Source organism: Alligator sinensis, unplaced genomic scaffold (genome assembly GCF_000455745.1).
Source record: "Alligator sinensis unplaced genomic scaffold, ASM45574v1 scaffold975_1, whole genome shotgun sequence".
Classification (NCBI taxonomy): domain Eukaryota; kingdom Metazoa; phylum Chordata; order Crocodylia; family Alligatoridae; genus Alligator; species Alligator sinensis.
The window spans coordinates 773,829-790,963 of record NW_005842068.1 but is presented as its reverse complement, the minus strand read 5'-3'; the positions used below and the strand labels follow the sequence as shown (position 1 = coordinate 790,963).

Genomic DNA, 17,135 nt, shown 5'->3' with positions numbered 1-17,135 from the left:
GGATCTGTGAAAAGAATTCTCTTAAAACAGTTATTTCACTAATATTTACAAAATTCACGTGGAACCACACTATCATTTCTAAAACATATAATACAGGTGTTTGCTACTCCGGACAACCGTCTCTTGCACACTCAACTGGATGAAATTGTCGAGGAGCCGTCGTCTAGCTCTTCCAGATAATGGAAACCTAACTCAGGCCAGTTGCCATTGGCCTGCGTCCCCTAAAATCCGAAGTTGCCGCTTATTGAGTCCAGAACGCTGTAGGAGAAATCCAAACATGAATCGCTCCTCTGGTGTTCTCTGTGGCAACGGTGGGAGATCGGATTCGCGATGTCTTGCGCCTTGAGCCTCGGTCGGGTATCGATGTTCCCGATCGCTGGATATTCTGGGCTCCATCAGGATACGCAGTTGTGACAACTGACGAAGAAGATTACTCAAACTCCATGGACATGAGTCCTAGCCATGAGACTAGAGCTTCGTCAGATTCCACCCCAGATTCTCCGTAAAGCTCTTGTAGCTTCACCCAAACACGAATGCGACAGGTGGCAGCACAAACTGCACCCTGTGCATCAGTCACTGGGTTGATCGTGGCTACAGGACGAGCTGTTACTTCGGGAGTTGATGCTGTTATTGTTTCAGGCAGGAGGGGCGGATGCACTCCTCTGCTCGATTCTCCCTTCCGTCGGCAAGAAGGCGTGGTCGCCGGAAGCGACGCTGTGTCAGTGGGCGGAGTCGCCGGCCGAACTCTCGCGGGTTCCTCCGAAGCTCCACCCTTCTCTTCCGGTTCTTCCACACGGTCTCCCTCTTGCTCGGCGCCATCTTGGCGTGGCGTCTCAAGATTTTCTTTCACTGCCTCTTCTTTGACTGCTTGAATGGCCATACGCAGCTGGGCTTTCAAACTTCAATTCTTTTGCATTAAATCGGTTACAGTACGAAAAGTTGCAGTTAGCATTCCCCCCTTGTTGTATCTTGGGGTTACCCTTTCATCTTGGCGCGTCCCTCCGTCTCCAGATCTTCGCGGAGCTCGGATGGAAGCTCGCGACCCCTCAATCTAGATGCCAGCACAAAGGGGGTGAACCGGTCGATCAGCACCGGTTCTTCACTCTCCCGAGCACATCGTAGGCAACGGGCACACTCCCAGGTGAGGGTCGGGTTTACCGCGCCTGCCGGGTTGACTCTGGCAAGGGACACAGTGTCAAGGGGCCTAAACAGGACCCGCTCTTCATTCATTATACACCCGAATGCCGCAGGGTGAAGATACACTTCCCTCTCTCTTGGGGCTCCGTCCTCGGAAGCTCCCTCTTCTCCCTTCAGCGAAAGGTGTCCGCTGATAAACCTCTCACCCGTTCCACCCGCCTGGTGGTAAGCGATATGCACATCCAATTCCATGAAGTTCTCTACTTGGCGTTTTCTACTGCGCCAAGGGCAGTTCTTAACTAATTCTAGTTCCATCGTGCTTTCCCCGAATCCCATCCTTGTCGCCATGTCTCAGACGGCCAGAGCCGACTTGAGGTGATCTAGAAATTGCTCGGTAGTTGGGCGAGCTGGTGAATGGAGAGGCAGACAAAACGTATTGGTTGCAAAAAGCTTTACTTACGCCGCTAGTAGCCGCGACGCAGGTGGTCCGGTCGCTTAAATAATCACACGAGTTGCTCCAGCTGGCAAGACTCAGGCCAGAGAATCCGTACACAAACCAAGCCGGCAGGGAAAAGGGAGGGATGGCGCTCGGCGACGGGGAGAAAATCGATAGTTGATCAGACTATCGATTAGCTCAGCCACAAGTCAGGAATCTTCAAGGTCACTCTGCAGCGTGCTCAAAGTTCTCCACGAGATGTGAAGTTCTCCTTCTCGTCCAACTTGGGCGGAAACCGCTCAAGCCTCTTATACGGCTAGCAAGCCAATCGCTAGCCGCCACGTGGGAATAATTTAGAAACAGCCAATAGGGGGACACAAATTTGCATACGGGTAGCGGGAACTCCTTTGCACCGGGGTTTTCTCTATGCAACTGAGAATTGCACCGTGCAAAGAAAGCTCCTCATGGCGGGAAATAATTCTGCAGTGCTGAAGCACACACAAAATCATACCCTTTGGGTCATGACAAGAAGAACCAAAATGCCATGAAAAGGGCTAATCTTAACATATGTACACCCTGGTTAAGATCAGGGAAAACCAAACCGTTCCAGAATGTTGACCTTATGTGATTTCTAGTAACAAAAATTTATGCAGAACCTGTTTCTGTTATCCGTTTTCAAACAAAACACCCAGTGATTTCAGTGGGTGCCTTGCAGGCTTAAGGCCCTATTCCAGTAAGCTTTGGGAGCTTCTATATCGGGGTAGGCAACGTTTTTTGGCCGGAGTGCCGAAAAAACCCACAGTACCTACCTTGGAAGGTGCCAGTATGACAGAAAAACAAAACGAGAGCAGAGGGTACATGGCAAGATGCCCTGCTTGTGCTCCTTACCCCTTCCCCCTAGCCCTGCTCATGCCCCTGCCCCCCAGCCCTGCTGCCACGTGCCTCCCACCCAAAACTCCTGCCCCCCAGCCCTGCTCGTGCCCATGCCCCCCAGTCCAGACTCCATGGCTATCAGCAGCTACCCAGCATCTGGGCCAGCTGCAAACAGCTGCTGCCTCCCTGCACTGACCCCAGCTGCCTCCCAGCCCCAGACTCTGGGGAGGCAGCAGGTGTCAGTGATGCTCCCTACTGTGCTGCCCTTGCCACTGCTTCTACAGAGCAGCATTGGAACCCAGTGCAGCAGGGCACAGTGGGGGGGTGCAAAAAGCTGCCTGCTGCTCTGAACTCCGTTCTGCCCTGGCCAAACTTCTCCTGCAGGCGGGGGCGCAGAAAGCTGCCTGCTGCTGCAAACTCTGTGCTGTTGGGTCACACTTCCCTTGTGTGCATGGGAGCAGCGTGGGCAGCATGCAGGTTGTGCCCCTCACTGCTGCCCCCGCCTGCAGGGGAAGTGTGGCCAGGGCAGTGGGGAGCTTGGAGCAGCAGGCAGCTTTCTGTGCCCCCTGCAGTGCCCTGCTGCACCGGGTTTCAACGCTGCTCTGCAGAAGTAGTGGCAAGGGCAGCACAGCGGGGAGCATCACCGGCACCTGCTGCCTCCCCGAGGCCGGTTCTGGGGCTGGGAGGCAGCTGGGGTCGGGGCTGGGGTGGCAGCAGTGCCCAGGTTCTGGGTAGTTGCTGATAACCACGGAGTTAGGGCTGCTTGCAGCAGGGCTTCCATCCTTCCAGCCGGCTGCTGGGACCAGCCCGGGCTCCATAGCTATCAGCAGCTACCCAAAACCTGGGCCGGCTGCAGCCAGGAGGCTACAAACAGCTGCTGCCCTCCTGCCCCTGCCTGGCTCCAGCTGTTTCCCAGCCCTGGACTCCGGGAAGGCAGCAGGTGCCGGAACTGCACCCGTTGGTGCCGGAACTGCACCCGTTGGTGCTGGGGCTGGGCCAGGGAGGCAGCAGCTGTTTGTAGCCTCCCAACTGCAGCCGGCTCAGGCTCTGGGGTTGCTGCTGCCAGCCATGGTGCCTGGGCTGCTCTCAGCAGGGCTTGCAGCCTCCCAGCCACCGAATGAGAGCAAGCAGTCCAGGCTCCCAGCTGTCAGCAGCTACCCAGAGCTGGGGCTGGCTGCAGCCTGGAGGCTGCAAACAGCTGCTGCCTTCCAGCCCCGGCCCCAACGTGTGCTGTGGAAAATGGCCTCACGTTCCATGCTCAGCACATGTCCTGGGGGTTGCTGACCCCTGTTTTAGATGTTCATTTGACTGAGCTCCCTGAACCTTTTGATATTTATCATCACTAATCTGAAACCTGTGACTACTTTAGGAAAGTTGTTAATTCACCTAGCTGTTCTGACTCATTGAGCAGACTGTTTGTAGTGGCTGTCTCAAAGAAATGACTTTTTTTCTTATTGATTTTTTTTTTCAATAAGAAAATCATCGCATAACAGCATTATTATTATCCCCAACCCAAAATTGTGACCAATTTGCAAAGAATTTTAAAGAAAGCAAAAATGAAAAGAAGTGATAAGAGCTTTTACTAATTTGCCAGATGCTCACCGAAGCATAGAGGAGTCGCATTTAAAGAACTGCCAAAAAGGAGATGAAACTCCCTTCTCATGGACATTTATGTTGCGTTCTTTGCTTTGGGGTAGATTATAAGGTGTGATCTGCCCAGAATTAACGGGTAACATATAACAGCAGTGACCCCACGGGAGGGCAGACAACGAATGATGATTCAGGGTTAGTGTTCTGCCCTGTTTCCCTCTTACTCTTTGGGAGAAATCATTTCATTTAATTTTTTGAAGGAGATTTACCCTTCCTTTATGATTGGCCAGCTGCTGTGGCTAAGGAAGAAGAAGACCGGTCTGAACCTGTGCTCCTCATAGTCCTGTCCTTCTCCCCCACCCCCTCAATCTCATGAGCACAAAGTTAGTAATCCCTTCTGTCCTCATTGCATCCAAGATCGCTATCTGAATGGAGGAGAGAGGTGACTTTCTTATGCGTTGGGCTCCTGGACATCCAGGGAGGAAGACCGCTTGTCTATGTTAGCCAGTTGTTCCACATCAGAAACAGAGCTGTACGCTGTACTTGTCAGCCTTCTGCCTTTTTATTCCATGAAGTCACTTTAACTGAAACAGCTGTTTATTAGACCTCATAAGTCTTAGGTTGGCTCCTAAATTTCAACAGGTTTGATTTAAAAAATAAAAATAAAAAAAATAACAGACAACTATTAAATGGCAAATAAAAAACACGTCTCAAAAAAGTACAAATATTTGAAACAGGATTAAATTAAATGCTGTGATGTAATTTGCATGATGTTGTTTAATAAAATATGTCAGATTCAAGTCATTATTAATGTGACTCAGTAATAATTTAGGCCTAAAATTTGGCTTGTCTTAAAACTGTAATTTAGTGAGGAATTTATTTTCTGTGAAATTGCTGACTGATTCATCTTAGCACATCAGCTACATTAACAAGGTAGCTAAGTGTTCTTCCTTAATTGTACAGATGGACCACTGAAGCCTAAGGAGATCACATAACATGTTCCCAATAGACAAGGAGCTCAGTGCCAGAGACCTGATTATACAGTCCAGATCTCCTGAATCCCAGCTGTGTGCACTTTTCTTCATGGCCTCTGGACTGTCAGTGTGAGATTTTTAAAAGCTGTCAGCTGTGGTGGCCAAGCTCTGCTCCAAAAGAATCCAATAAGAGTTTTTACTTTTGTTTCAAGATTTAGGGTAGTATCGAGTAGTATAGAAAATATTAATCTAAAAGTCATTTCTCAAATATACCACATTAACACCAAGACATGAATAAAACCTGAAGCTATTACACATGCCCCTGCTGGTTGCTGCATGGGTCTAGGAGGGAATTCTGGTCCATGTCTGGGTCAGCTGCTGAGCGCACCAGGGACCCCCCTGCCTCCTGTGGGGCACTCCATCTGCCCCAGCATCTCAGTATTCACGAGCCGCCTGGTACCTTGAGGTATATAGAAAAAACTTTTAAATCTGTGTCTATGTCCGAATCATCAAATCTTTCTGAATCTCCCCGTATCGATTCAGAGGGTTCTGATTTTATTCGGAAGGATTAAAGGGTCTCCTGATTCAATTTAGATTTGGAGATTCGGCCTCTGAATTGACTTTTTGATTACCAATTCCAGTTCAACAAGCCTGAAAGCCCCGGCATGGCTGGATATTCAAGAGCAGTGTTTCTCAACCCATGGGTCACAACCCAAAGTGGGTCACAAGAATATATGAAGGGGTTGCGAACAAACTTTAAAAAATGGATTTTCCTTTAAAGGAGAAAAACACTGGAAACCATGGCTTTTCCTTTGCAGGCTAACAGAATTCCAGCCTGCAAGGGCTTGCTAGCCCCCTCCCCCAGTGCCCCACATACCCATCTCCTGCCCTACACACTGGGAGCCTGGGGTTGGAGGGCAGTGGGTCAGGAGTGAGGGGCACTGGGTCAGGACTGGCCTTCGATGTTTACAAATGGGTCCTCATACAAAAATGGTTGAGAGCCACTGTTCTAGAGCCTCAGACCCTGGAAATACCTTGCATCCCAGCCTGAATCTAGGCTGGATTCTGTGAGAACTCTGCCTGTGACTCACTGATAGTTATAGCACCTGAGATATTTTGGGTAGGAATTAATGTAGCCTGAGATTCTTATGGGTAGAGAACCCCCTTTGAAAGGACAATACAAAGCCCGACAGACATACAGTTCCTGGCTGTACATGGGAGTAGAAGACAGGAGATCTTCAGTGTGGATGACTCTGTGCCCTGAGAGAATCCTCCACCTCTCTGAAGGTACTGATGTTTATAGAGCTTGGAATGACCTTGACCACTTAGCTGATCATTTCTTGCCTGGTGGAACAAAGTAAGTAAAACTTTGAGAGGAAAACCTTATAGTATTTTTGCCAGTACATTAGGGTTCCTTCCTTGGATGTTTTCTGTGAGAGGGGGAGACATGGAATGAGAAGTTTGGAGATCTGTGTTTTTATCCAAAAAAAAAAAAATTCCTTTTTCCTATTTCTCTCATGTCAGTGCTGATTTCTGCTCAAAATGACATCTCAGTATATACTAGACTCATGTCACAGACACTGTGATGTTTGATTGGTGCTTGAGACTGGCTTATAGTTTAAGGAGAAAACTTAGATAATTGTGGAAACTGAAAAATAATTAGATATCCAAGAGGTTAAAAAGAATTTTGTTCAGACCTTACTATGTTGTTTTGGAAAATTACAGTATTTACCTGATCTTCTGAGATGTATTCTTTCCTTGGTCTTCTACGGTGTTTATAATGAGGCATCACTCACACTAGGACTTGCTGAACTCATGACGTCAAAGAAGTTGACAGATTAAAACAGGGAAGTTTAAAATCACTTGGGTAGTGACTACTTTTCTTATGCTTGCTATTTCAGATGCTTGGCACACGAATATGTGATTTTGTTTTGACATATCTTTATATATGTTAAGGTATGGTAAATTCATGCAGATGCATAACGTCCTTTGACTAAAATGCTTGTATAGGGTCATCACTTTAAAACGTGGCACAACACATCCAGTTTGCCAGAGCCACAGAAGCTTAATACACAGCTTTTGGCTTCTATTTTGACCTCATTGGCAGGTTTTAAAATGTTCTGTTTTAGTTTCAAGGTGAATTTAATTTCAACTGTATGTTTCTAATAGGCTGCATTCCATGCCAAAATGTAGCTTTGCCATGTAAAAAGATTTTTTTTATACATCAAAGGGACATGATGTGCCCTATAAGGAGTCAATTCAGAGCGATAGCCAGCCTTTTGTGGTTCTTACAGAACTCCGCTTTGTTCTAAAGAGCCACAGTACTTTTAAAATAACAGCATAGGGGGGACAAAGAGACTCAATCAAAAATGCAAAATAATAATAAAAAAGCAGTGCTGCCCCTCCCATTGGTCAGTCCCATGTTGCCCTACATATATTTCTGGGAGAGACAGCAATACATTTATCTCGAAGCCTGATTCATGTTAGTAGTGAAGTCAGATTACCTTGTGATAGTAATGTTATAAGTTCCCCGGTACCACTGCAACATATTAGAAATTCGAAGTTACCAAAGTGAACTCTTTATCTTGGTGACCTTCCAAGACAATAAAAGCATTCTTGAAGACCTTGAATTGGAAATAATTGGATACAAGAAAAATAGTGCTTTATAGCGCACCACTCTGTTCTCCCAGGGTTCACAGATCTGGAAGCCACTGTACCATATGTAACTGGAGGAGACAGAACTGTAAAGTCTAGTTACCACATGAAGGTCAGAATGTAAAGAAATGCAGTTAAATTATGCATAACAGGCAACTTCTGAAAGAATTTACACAGCATTTGAAAATAAGGCCTAACCATTATTAGCTTGGTTGCTTTTTAAGATTAATTTTCCAGTCTGCTTTCATTTTGAAAAGCAGATAAAGAATATGTTAAATATTTGAACATAACTTTGAAATATTTATAACACAAATTTATTTGCTTGCCTGTCTGCTCTTCAGCAGTGAAGTTTTGTGACTGTTTTGGGGCATTTACCAATTACATGGTTTAAAACAGGTTATGCTATGGTAGCTGTGGTGAAAGGGTAGCAGAGATCTGGAACTGCTGATACCTAGAGGCTCAGTACTTGTATAAAATGAAGCTCTTGCTGGTAATTCAAGTGAAAGGTGGCAATGAGAATTACAAATGGCAAGGATACTGCACTGAGTGTTGATCTTTACTTCTTCCTCCAGCATGCGTATTCCAATGACAGTCCTATTTCAATACACACAAAATATAATAAAGCAATAAGCAGAGATAAATGCTACTGGGGTTGCCTTTTGGTGGAAATACTTTTTATTTGAGTCTGAAGCATAATGGTATGCTTTAAGCAAAAAGCTTTTGGTACTTGGCTGGTTTCTTACTTAGTCAAAATATCTTTTGGAGGATGAGAGCAAGATAATAACAAGATACTGGATTCTACTTTAAATATCACTTTAAATATCAACCAGAAACTGTTACTAATGGAATATCAGGGAATTTGGTGGAAGTTCTTGGGAAAGATTTTTTATAGGCTTTATCTTGTATTGCATTTAAATTTGTGCATAGGAAATGCAATGAGATTATGATCCCTTTTGGGGAAGGCATTGTACAAATAGAATAAAAAAGAATCCCTTTTACTCTGAACTAACAAGGCAGGGAGGGCTGTAATAGCAACATGGCCTCAGTCCTGCAAGTGACTTAGATCAAGCTGCATAATAGTTTGCAAATCTCATTTTAGTGCTGCAATTTTCCCTGTTTTGTTTTAAATTCTTTTTGTTGTGAAAAAACTAGCCAACAGGAGAGACAGAGGAAGGGAGAGGAAACAGAAGGGAAATGAGTAAAGAAAAAGTACAAGAGAAGGTTGAGTGAAGCTAAAGAGTAGAGGTTGTGAGGGAGAGCTTGTCAAGGGCCTGGACTGGCAGGCTAGGGACAGAAGTTACACTTAAGCTGGGTTAAGTAATCAGAAACCAGTTTAAACCGGTAACCAAACAAACATTCAATGCACATACACCACTTTCAAAATAGCCAGACATGGTTTAAGATAAATTCTGGATGGATGGAATATCAGATTTAACTAATTTAGTTCAAACTGGGCTTTGAAACTTCTGTCACAGGTTCCCTCCCAATTCAAATTAAGTCAGTCCCCCAGCATCCCAGGTTGCTTTGCAGGCCTGGGCTGTGCTGTCTACTCCAGTGGAACAGGGGTGGCTCCTCCCCTCTGCTATCACAGAGGTGAGGCAGAGGGGAGGAGCCACCCCTGTTCCCTAGCCTCTGCCTGTCAACACAGTGGAATAGAGGGCAGGGGAACAGACCCCAGACCCCTTAGTTCAGGTCTGCACAACACAGGGGGAGGGAAAGCACCTTCCACAGGGCTTACTGCCCCCTCCCCCCCAGCCCATTGAGCCCAACTGAAATCATCATAGCCCCACCAACTGCTCTTGCTTCTGAGGGGTGAGGGAGTCAGGGAATGCACCCACCTGGCCCAGCACCAGATGTCCCAGCTGGGGTCTGCAAAGTGGGTGGGTAACCACCTTCCTCAGGGCTTTTTAACCCCCCTATCCCCCCACACCCCAGAGAGCCAGGTTGGGATCTCTTAGCCCTGCCCCCTCACCAGCAACCCTTGCCTCCGTGGGGTTGGGGAAGAGGGGAATGCACCCATCCAGCCTGGCACCAGCCCCCTAGCTGGATCCGCAAGGCACAGAGAAGGGGCTTCCTGTAGGCAAGAGAGCAGGACTGGGATCCCTTGGCCCCTCCCCCAACCCCCTGCCCCTCCAGTCCTGCCACCTCGCCAGCTGCCCTTGCCTCCGAGGGGTGGGAGGTGGGTGAATGCACCCATCTGGCCCAGCACTGGTCCCCCAGGTGGGGTCTGCAAGGCACAGGGGCAGGGAACCACCACTGAGGTGCAGGGATCCAGCCAGCCCTGGGCTGGAGGGAGTATTCCTTGCCCACATGTGGGAGTGGGACAAGCCTGTGGTACCATACTGATGGGTGGGAGAGAGGACCCCTCCCCGTGCACTGGGGGGAAAGGCTGGGGGGAACCATAGTGGGGAACCCCCATTGAGGCATGGGGATCTGGGCAGTCCTGGGGCTGTAGGAACTGTTCCTCCCTAGAGGGGACAACGGGGTTGGGGGGCATGTGCTGGGCAGCCAATCAGGATTGAGCCCTGGTGCCCTCTGCAGTCACCAACAGGATGGGAGGCATCCTCTAGTGCCCCACCCCCCCAGCTTTGATTGAGTTGATTCAGCCTTGGGCTTTTTGACTGTCTGTACGTAGCCACGGTGAACTGATGTGGGTAAGGGACTTCCTAAAGTAAAAACTGGGAGAAGCAGTAAGACCTGATTGTGTTATCACTGTCTGTAAGTCGCTGTTGCAGGTGCTTGTCTTTGTTCTTGACAGCTGACTCTCAGTGCCTTACAGCCCACACTTGCCAGCAGTCCCTAGTGCATAACTGACATGCCCTGTAGTTTACAAATGCCAAGTTACCCCATAGCAAGCCAGAATGTTAATGTTGACCTTATTAAGGAATTTTCTCTCATAGGCCCTGAGCTTTCACCAAACTGACAAGCAGATTTGCTACTGACTTTATTAAGTGTGGGATCAACCCCACAGTCACTGGTATTGAGCAGTAAAGATTTGATTTCATGGTGATTTATTACATTTTAAAAATCATATTCTTATATTCATGTTTTTCCGAACTCACTGTCTTGTATTAATTTGTATTAATACATTTACATTGTTCTTTCATTCTTAATAATGCTCTGCTACTGCTAAAAATAATAATGACCCCTTTTTTTTTTTTTTTTTTTCAAATAAGTGGGAATGATCATAAGCATCCTGCCTCCCATTTCCTCATTTGTAAATTGTAAAATGCACTTTAACAAGTTAGCGGAAAAGTGTTAAGGATTTAGGGCAATTCTCAGTTATCCTGTGAAGCTAGTCTGTATTCCCCCTTTTACACATGAGGAAACTTGAGAGAGAGGTGAAATGAGTGTACAAAGCTGTAGGATTCTGTGCCAGAGCTAGAAAAGGAACTTTCAGGTTTCTCTTTTTTACAGCAAATCCTAATGCTGATTTACTGGATTAAAATCATATCCCTCAATAGAGTTTGCAGAGCTGTTCATTTACACATAACCAGTATCTTTATCTTAAAAAGGAGAAGAGTGTCCATATGTCCCAGAAACTTTGCTGTGTAGTTGGCAAAATCTCTGTGTATTTTCTCATGGATGCTAACTAAACTAAGGACAACAAAGCCAGATCCTCTTTTGTTTACATCAAGGTTGCCAGAATTTAGTCGAGCTGCAGTAACTTGGACTGGCGTGAAGATCCTGTCAGTTTTTTGTTGAGTTACTGGTGTTGCAAGTAACGTGGCCTGGGGTCATCCCCTCTGTCGACCTCAGTAGAGAGGGTCCTTCATGAGTTCATTTTCCTCTAGAATGGGTCTGCTGCCTCTGCAGTCTCTTTTCCCACATATTGGGCACGTCTACACAAGATGCTACATTGCCGCAGAGACGAGCTACAGTTCTGTAGCTCATTGTTACGATGCCATAGCATTGGCGGCACGTGGTGCCAACACTATCATGCAGTAACAACTAGCAACTGCACAGTAGGGACAGAAACTACCCATGTGCAGTACTGGTGGTTACTGTACAGTCATTTAGTACTTGCCAAAGCAAGTAACAGCGGCTCACTTGAGCACGTATGAGAGGGAGGGAGACCCTCCAGGTTGTCTTGTGCCATCTAGGGAGCAGAGTTGTGGTTTAGGCTGAGGTGAAGCAGAGAGCTAGCAAAATCCATAGCAGTTCTAAGACCAGACATAGTAGAATGCAGCAGGACCAGCCTTTTTATTTCTAGTTGGGCGTTTTTTCAATCAGTGTCAGGTTTGATTTTTCTGGTTTCTTTATGCTTGATTTTTTGTTGTGTTTTGTTTTGTTTCCTACTACTGACAAAGGAGTGAGCATTAAGGGGAAACTGCAACAAAAGAATTGGTTAGCCATAATGTTTAGCCATGCCTCTTTCCTCTTCATACCCTCTTTTTTTTCCTAAGTCAAGCTCTCCCACTTTCCCTCTCCTCTTATGTACTGTGCAGCAGGGTGCACTGTGCCTTTAAGAAGTATGCATTTTCAGGAGGCTAATTCCTGAGTTTTGGCACATGTTGTGGCATGTCTTAAGTTTGTTGGTGTCTCATAAAATCAAAGAGAGCCTTTGTTTAGTGAGGTTTTAGATTTGTTTTTACAAGTTGGTGATGTTCATTTGTCTGTTCTTTCTTTGTAGAGAAGATTTCCAGGGGGATTCCCTCACCTCTGCCTCCCCCCCCCCCCCCCCCCCCCACTCCCCCCCACACTCCCATTGGGGAAAAAACTAAAATAATTAATATTTTTTATTAACTGATTACCATTTTATTAATGAATGATCTTCATTCCATATTTAATTTTAAAAACATTTCATTCAGCTTTCTGGTGACTAAAACTGAAAAGGCAAATGCTGTTCTGAGTTTCATCTACACACACACACACACACACACACACCAGAATTGCTACTATGCTATGATGTCATTGCAGGGGCATGCCTAGATTTGAGGAGAAAATTTGGCCCATAATGCTTACCGTGATGCAAGCTTTCATGCTTTTATTGTGAAATTTGTGATGTTCAGAATGCTGTTAATGCCCCAGCCCCTGGAATCATGTGAATATTGAAGAAACTCAGATTTATTTATTTCTTATTTTAAATGAAATTTTTAACTTGTGGTCATAAAGAAAATCGGGAGAGCATGACCTGACTACTCCCAAGGTATATGACTGCACTTTGTTCCTAGTGTTCCGGGAGTGGAGCTGTTCTTGAGAACCAGCTTCATTCTGCTCTGGCTTGCATGTGTCAAACTCAGAAATGTGACCCTCTGATAGCTGCTATTAAGCACAATGCAGGTAGATAGCAGCCTTGGGGCACGTTCCCAGAGCAGTTTCACTGCTGCAGCTCTGGTTTTGGTATGTGCAAGTGGGTGGGGCATGCTGAAAGGGTACCCTTTTCCTCCCCAAGCTCTGGAGACAAAGGCTGTGTCTACACAAGACATTACTGTGCATCTGTTTAGTACTTGTATAAACATTTTTTGATTGGCAATATTGTAATACTTAAAATATGGCCTTCAAGGATAAGGTAACACTTTCCTTCTTTAGTAGACTTGCACAGCTCTCATTGCTGTATACCACAATTGGGGTTTTTTGGCCTCAGTCCTGCAAGTGACTCACTATGAGCATATGTGTGCCGAAGCTGAACCCCAGTGGCTTCATTGGGGTTTTTTCTGGACCCCAGAGTTCACACATCAAGAGTCAGTGGGAGGAAGAATAGACTTCCATAGATTAGACTAGTAAGGCTTGTTCTTACATGTGACAATTCTGGCTTAGCAAAAAGGGGCTGGGAGTGTGGATTTTGGGAATTCTATTTGTTTTGCCACCAGATTCCTGTGTGATCGTGGTCACATGGTCAAATCACTTAACTGTTGGTCTCCAGGTCTGGGATCCAGGACGTCGAGGTCTGGGTTTGAATCAATGACGGGAGTATTTTGGAGCCTTGGCACTTAGTACTGTATAAACTGCTAAGTGGCAGAGACGTAACTGGGGGATACTGCTCCCTTGAGCAGAAGCAGTAGTCAGAGTTTTGGTCCTAGGAGGGGAGATGTAATCTCCCTTTTTTTTTTTTTTTTTTTGCCACAAGGATGCATGTAGAGCATCCACTTAAACACCTGTTATGGGTAGCAACAAAAGGTGACATCTCCCCATGCAGCACCAAACTTCTGGCATCTGCTCCTGCACCACGCATCACCATTGCTGTCCTGACTTACCTACTGCCAGAGCTGGAGCCATTCAGGGAGGATGCAGGGTATGGGAAGGAGGGGAATGGGAGGGTGAGGTGCACCCCGCAATCCATTTTGATGCTTCCTTTCCCCACCTTAGGCAGTTCCTGGGGCTAATGCCCCACTTACCACCCCCCACCCCCATCATTACAGGACAGCTAAGTGGTATTACTGGCTATATTTAAGATGCATGCATTTTTTCATTAGTGAGTCCACAACCCTGTCTCAGTCTTAACTTTCTTCCTGCCTTTTGAGCAGCACTTAACTCTTCAGAAAGTCCTTGATTTTTACCTCTGTATCCCTTTACCCCTTTAATAGTGTGTTGGGGTTCTCTTTGAAGAAGGGGTTGTGAAACCATGGAGGCCTCACAACCTCTCTCTCTCAAAGTCTGCCAAGGAGCTCTGTAGGTTGTCACCCCTGACCAGCTCCTTTCCTGTTAGCCTCTAATCCCAGGCATTACTGTGCACTTCCCGGCATGCAGTCCCAGAGCTAGCTGGTGATCAGAGAATAGAATGGGGAGTTTGAGCTCTTGGGTTCTACCACCTCTGCCACTGATTCACTTGGTGACTTAGGAAAAGTCATGTCACATATCTGTTCTTCATTTTAAATGGTAAATGGGTATAATAACTCCTCCTACCCAAAGGCACTTGAGGCTGAATTAATGCTTGTTAAACCAATTGTGACCAGGGATGAAAGGCACCATGTGAGCACAAAGTATCATTCTGTTGTTGTGAATGTAAGCAATCTTTATTGAAAGCAAAGTCGTTTATCTGTAAATCAACATTTGATCAAGTGGAACTGGAGGTGGGAGGAAGAAGTAGTACAAACAAAACCACTGCTACTGTGTAGAGGCAAGTGCACAGGAAATAGAAATGTGTGCTTTGTGTGGCACAAACCTGGAATTTGGTACTGAAAAGCTGAGGCCATTTGCTGATGGATGGGAGTAGAGGTAGTCTAGCTATCAGTGTGGAATTTGAAGTTACAGAACGAAAGATCTTTTTCTTCTCTATTAACACATTCCCAGGGCTCTGTGTTTCTGAGGGCAAGGGCAGAGACTGCTTTTTCATTACTATCTCTTACAGCAGTTGAAAAGATATCACAGGCACTGGGTTCTGCTCAGTTTAGGAAGCATTGAAAGGAAGAAGAGCATGAGCTATTGAAAGAAAAGCTTAAAAATTACTGTTAAGAGAATCACAAATACATTGGAATTATCAGTGTGATACTTGCAAGCTCTCCAGGGCTCTCAAGAGGGCAAAAGAGTTAAAATCTCAAGAAAGATTTAATCCACTAAAATAACACTTTTATAAAACCGATCATAATCACAACATGTGAGTAGCAGAAAATGATTACCATTGAAGCAGGAGATAAATGGAAACGGGATGAAATTCTATTATTGCTAGTTTATTTTACTGGTTTATCAGCTGGTTGTTTCATTAAATAGAGCAGAACCATATTTTTCTTCCTTCCCAATTTACTAGAAATCCCCTATCAATTTGAATTGGGTTATGCTCTCCTATTTTCCTCAGTGTATGTCCAATTAAATTCAGTATCCTTCATCCCATTTAAAAAAATAAGTGTCTGCTGTGTCTATTTCTGGTCACTGATTTGTATGCTGTGGAAGGCATCTCATTCCTTAGAATACAGTGATATATTGTGTGCTTTCTTTTTCTGCATTTTACGGAGTGGATTGTTATTGGTTGTTTGAGGGGTGTAAACATCTGGAGGAGACTAGGTATAACAATGTTTTTGTCCTTAGATAGATTCTATGGCATTCTAGTTCCCTTTAAAAGGGAAATTTTATGTTTTATACATTATAATGGTTATCTCCTGTACTTTAGGGTTTGGGGACAGGAGGGCCAGCCAGTATTAAGGTAACCCCGTTAATATTGCTCCAGATAAAATGGGTGTTTTTTCCTAAGTGGTACAACAGCCTGCTCCCCCGAACAACAGGACTCAAGGATGTAAATTCTGAAAGAAACATATTTGTATGCCCAGAACAACCAAATTGCAGGGGAAAAATATTGTTTTTTGACTTTTTTTTTTTTTTTAATTACAAATTCAGTTAGGGTAGCAGGCATGAATGTAAAAATCACATTCACTCCTCTAACTTGGGTTATTGTTATTAACATTCATATACTTAAATGTATCCAAAACCTGAGCAACAGCAATTAACACACAAGAAAAACAGATGGAATAAAAAATACAGTACATTCTGTGAGAATTTATCCCAAAACGAAGGTCGAAATACTGAGAGTATTACTCACTGAGTAGCCCTGGTTCCAATCAAACTGTTTGTAGACTGCAGGGGTCTACTAGCAGGAGTATGAGGTCGCATCTACACGAGACGATACTGCTCAGTGGTTCCTGTGCATTTATTTAGTACTTTTATAATCAAGTACTAAATAAATGCGCAGTAATTGGAGTTACTGTGCAGTAGTGTTGGCGAACACCTTTTTGGTGATGCCACTGCACAGTAGTGTATCAGCTCTGTCCGTGCTGTGACGTGCTACTACACAATGTTATTCGACTATTGTGCAACTAGCATCTCGTGTAGATGTGCCCAGAGTGCAACAGTTTGATTCCAAATATTGCCTTAATGCTCACCTTCTGCACATTCTACCTGATGTTTAGGGGGGGGTTTAAGTCATTAGAAAGGTATTGAGCTCACTGCTTTGGTGACAAAGGAACAAGGCAATCATTCTGATTTCCAAGCAAATTCTTGAAAGTCTCAATAAGTCAGATGCTAGCTAAAATCTTCCAACATTAAATTATGTCCAATAGAGAGCAGGTTGTTCTTCCTTACAGAGATAAGACAGCTGAGGCTGTTGTTGAGACTAAATATGTCCCAAGTTGTAGATCTGTTATCTTGATTTTTTTTTTTTAAAAGTCCAAGAAATTAAAAAAAAAAGAAGAAAAAGAAACAAACCTTTTTTTAAAACTCTGCTTAGCTTTTGAAATTCCTAAAAATGAAAACACCAGCTTCTACTTCTTATTTATTTACTTCCTTCTTTTTCTTTTTTATATTTTCACTCTTGTGGCTTATCAGACATTTTCAGCTTAAACAGCCTCTGAGGCAAATAGTAGTGTATGTATGTGTGTGAGCATGTGTAAACGTGTTAACATGGCAGGGTAGCTGTGAAACTTTCCAATAAAGTCTCAGTGCGTCAGTATTGGTTGCGAGGGTTTTTTTGTCCGTTGCCCTCTGGTTCCATTTCCAGTTATGAGAAGGAAGTGAGAGAGGGAGAGACAGAGAGGAGGAAC

General features: G+C 45.0%; 1 protein-coding gene across 10 annotated transcripts in view; it reads left to right on the top strand.

Moving 5' to 3' along the window:
* The window catches only part of PRR5 (proline rich 5), a 174,789-nt gene that overhangs the window by 60,216 nt on the left and 97,438 nt on the right, over window positions 1-17,135 (top strand). The gene's annotated exons all lie outside the window — the stretch shown is intronic.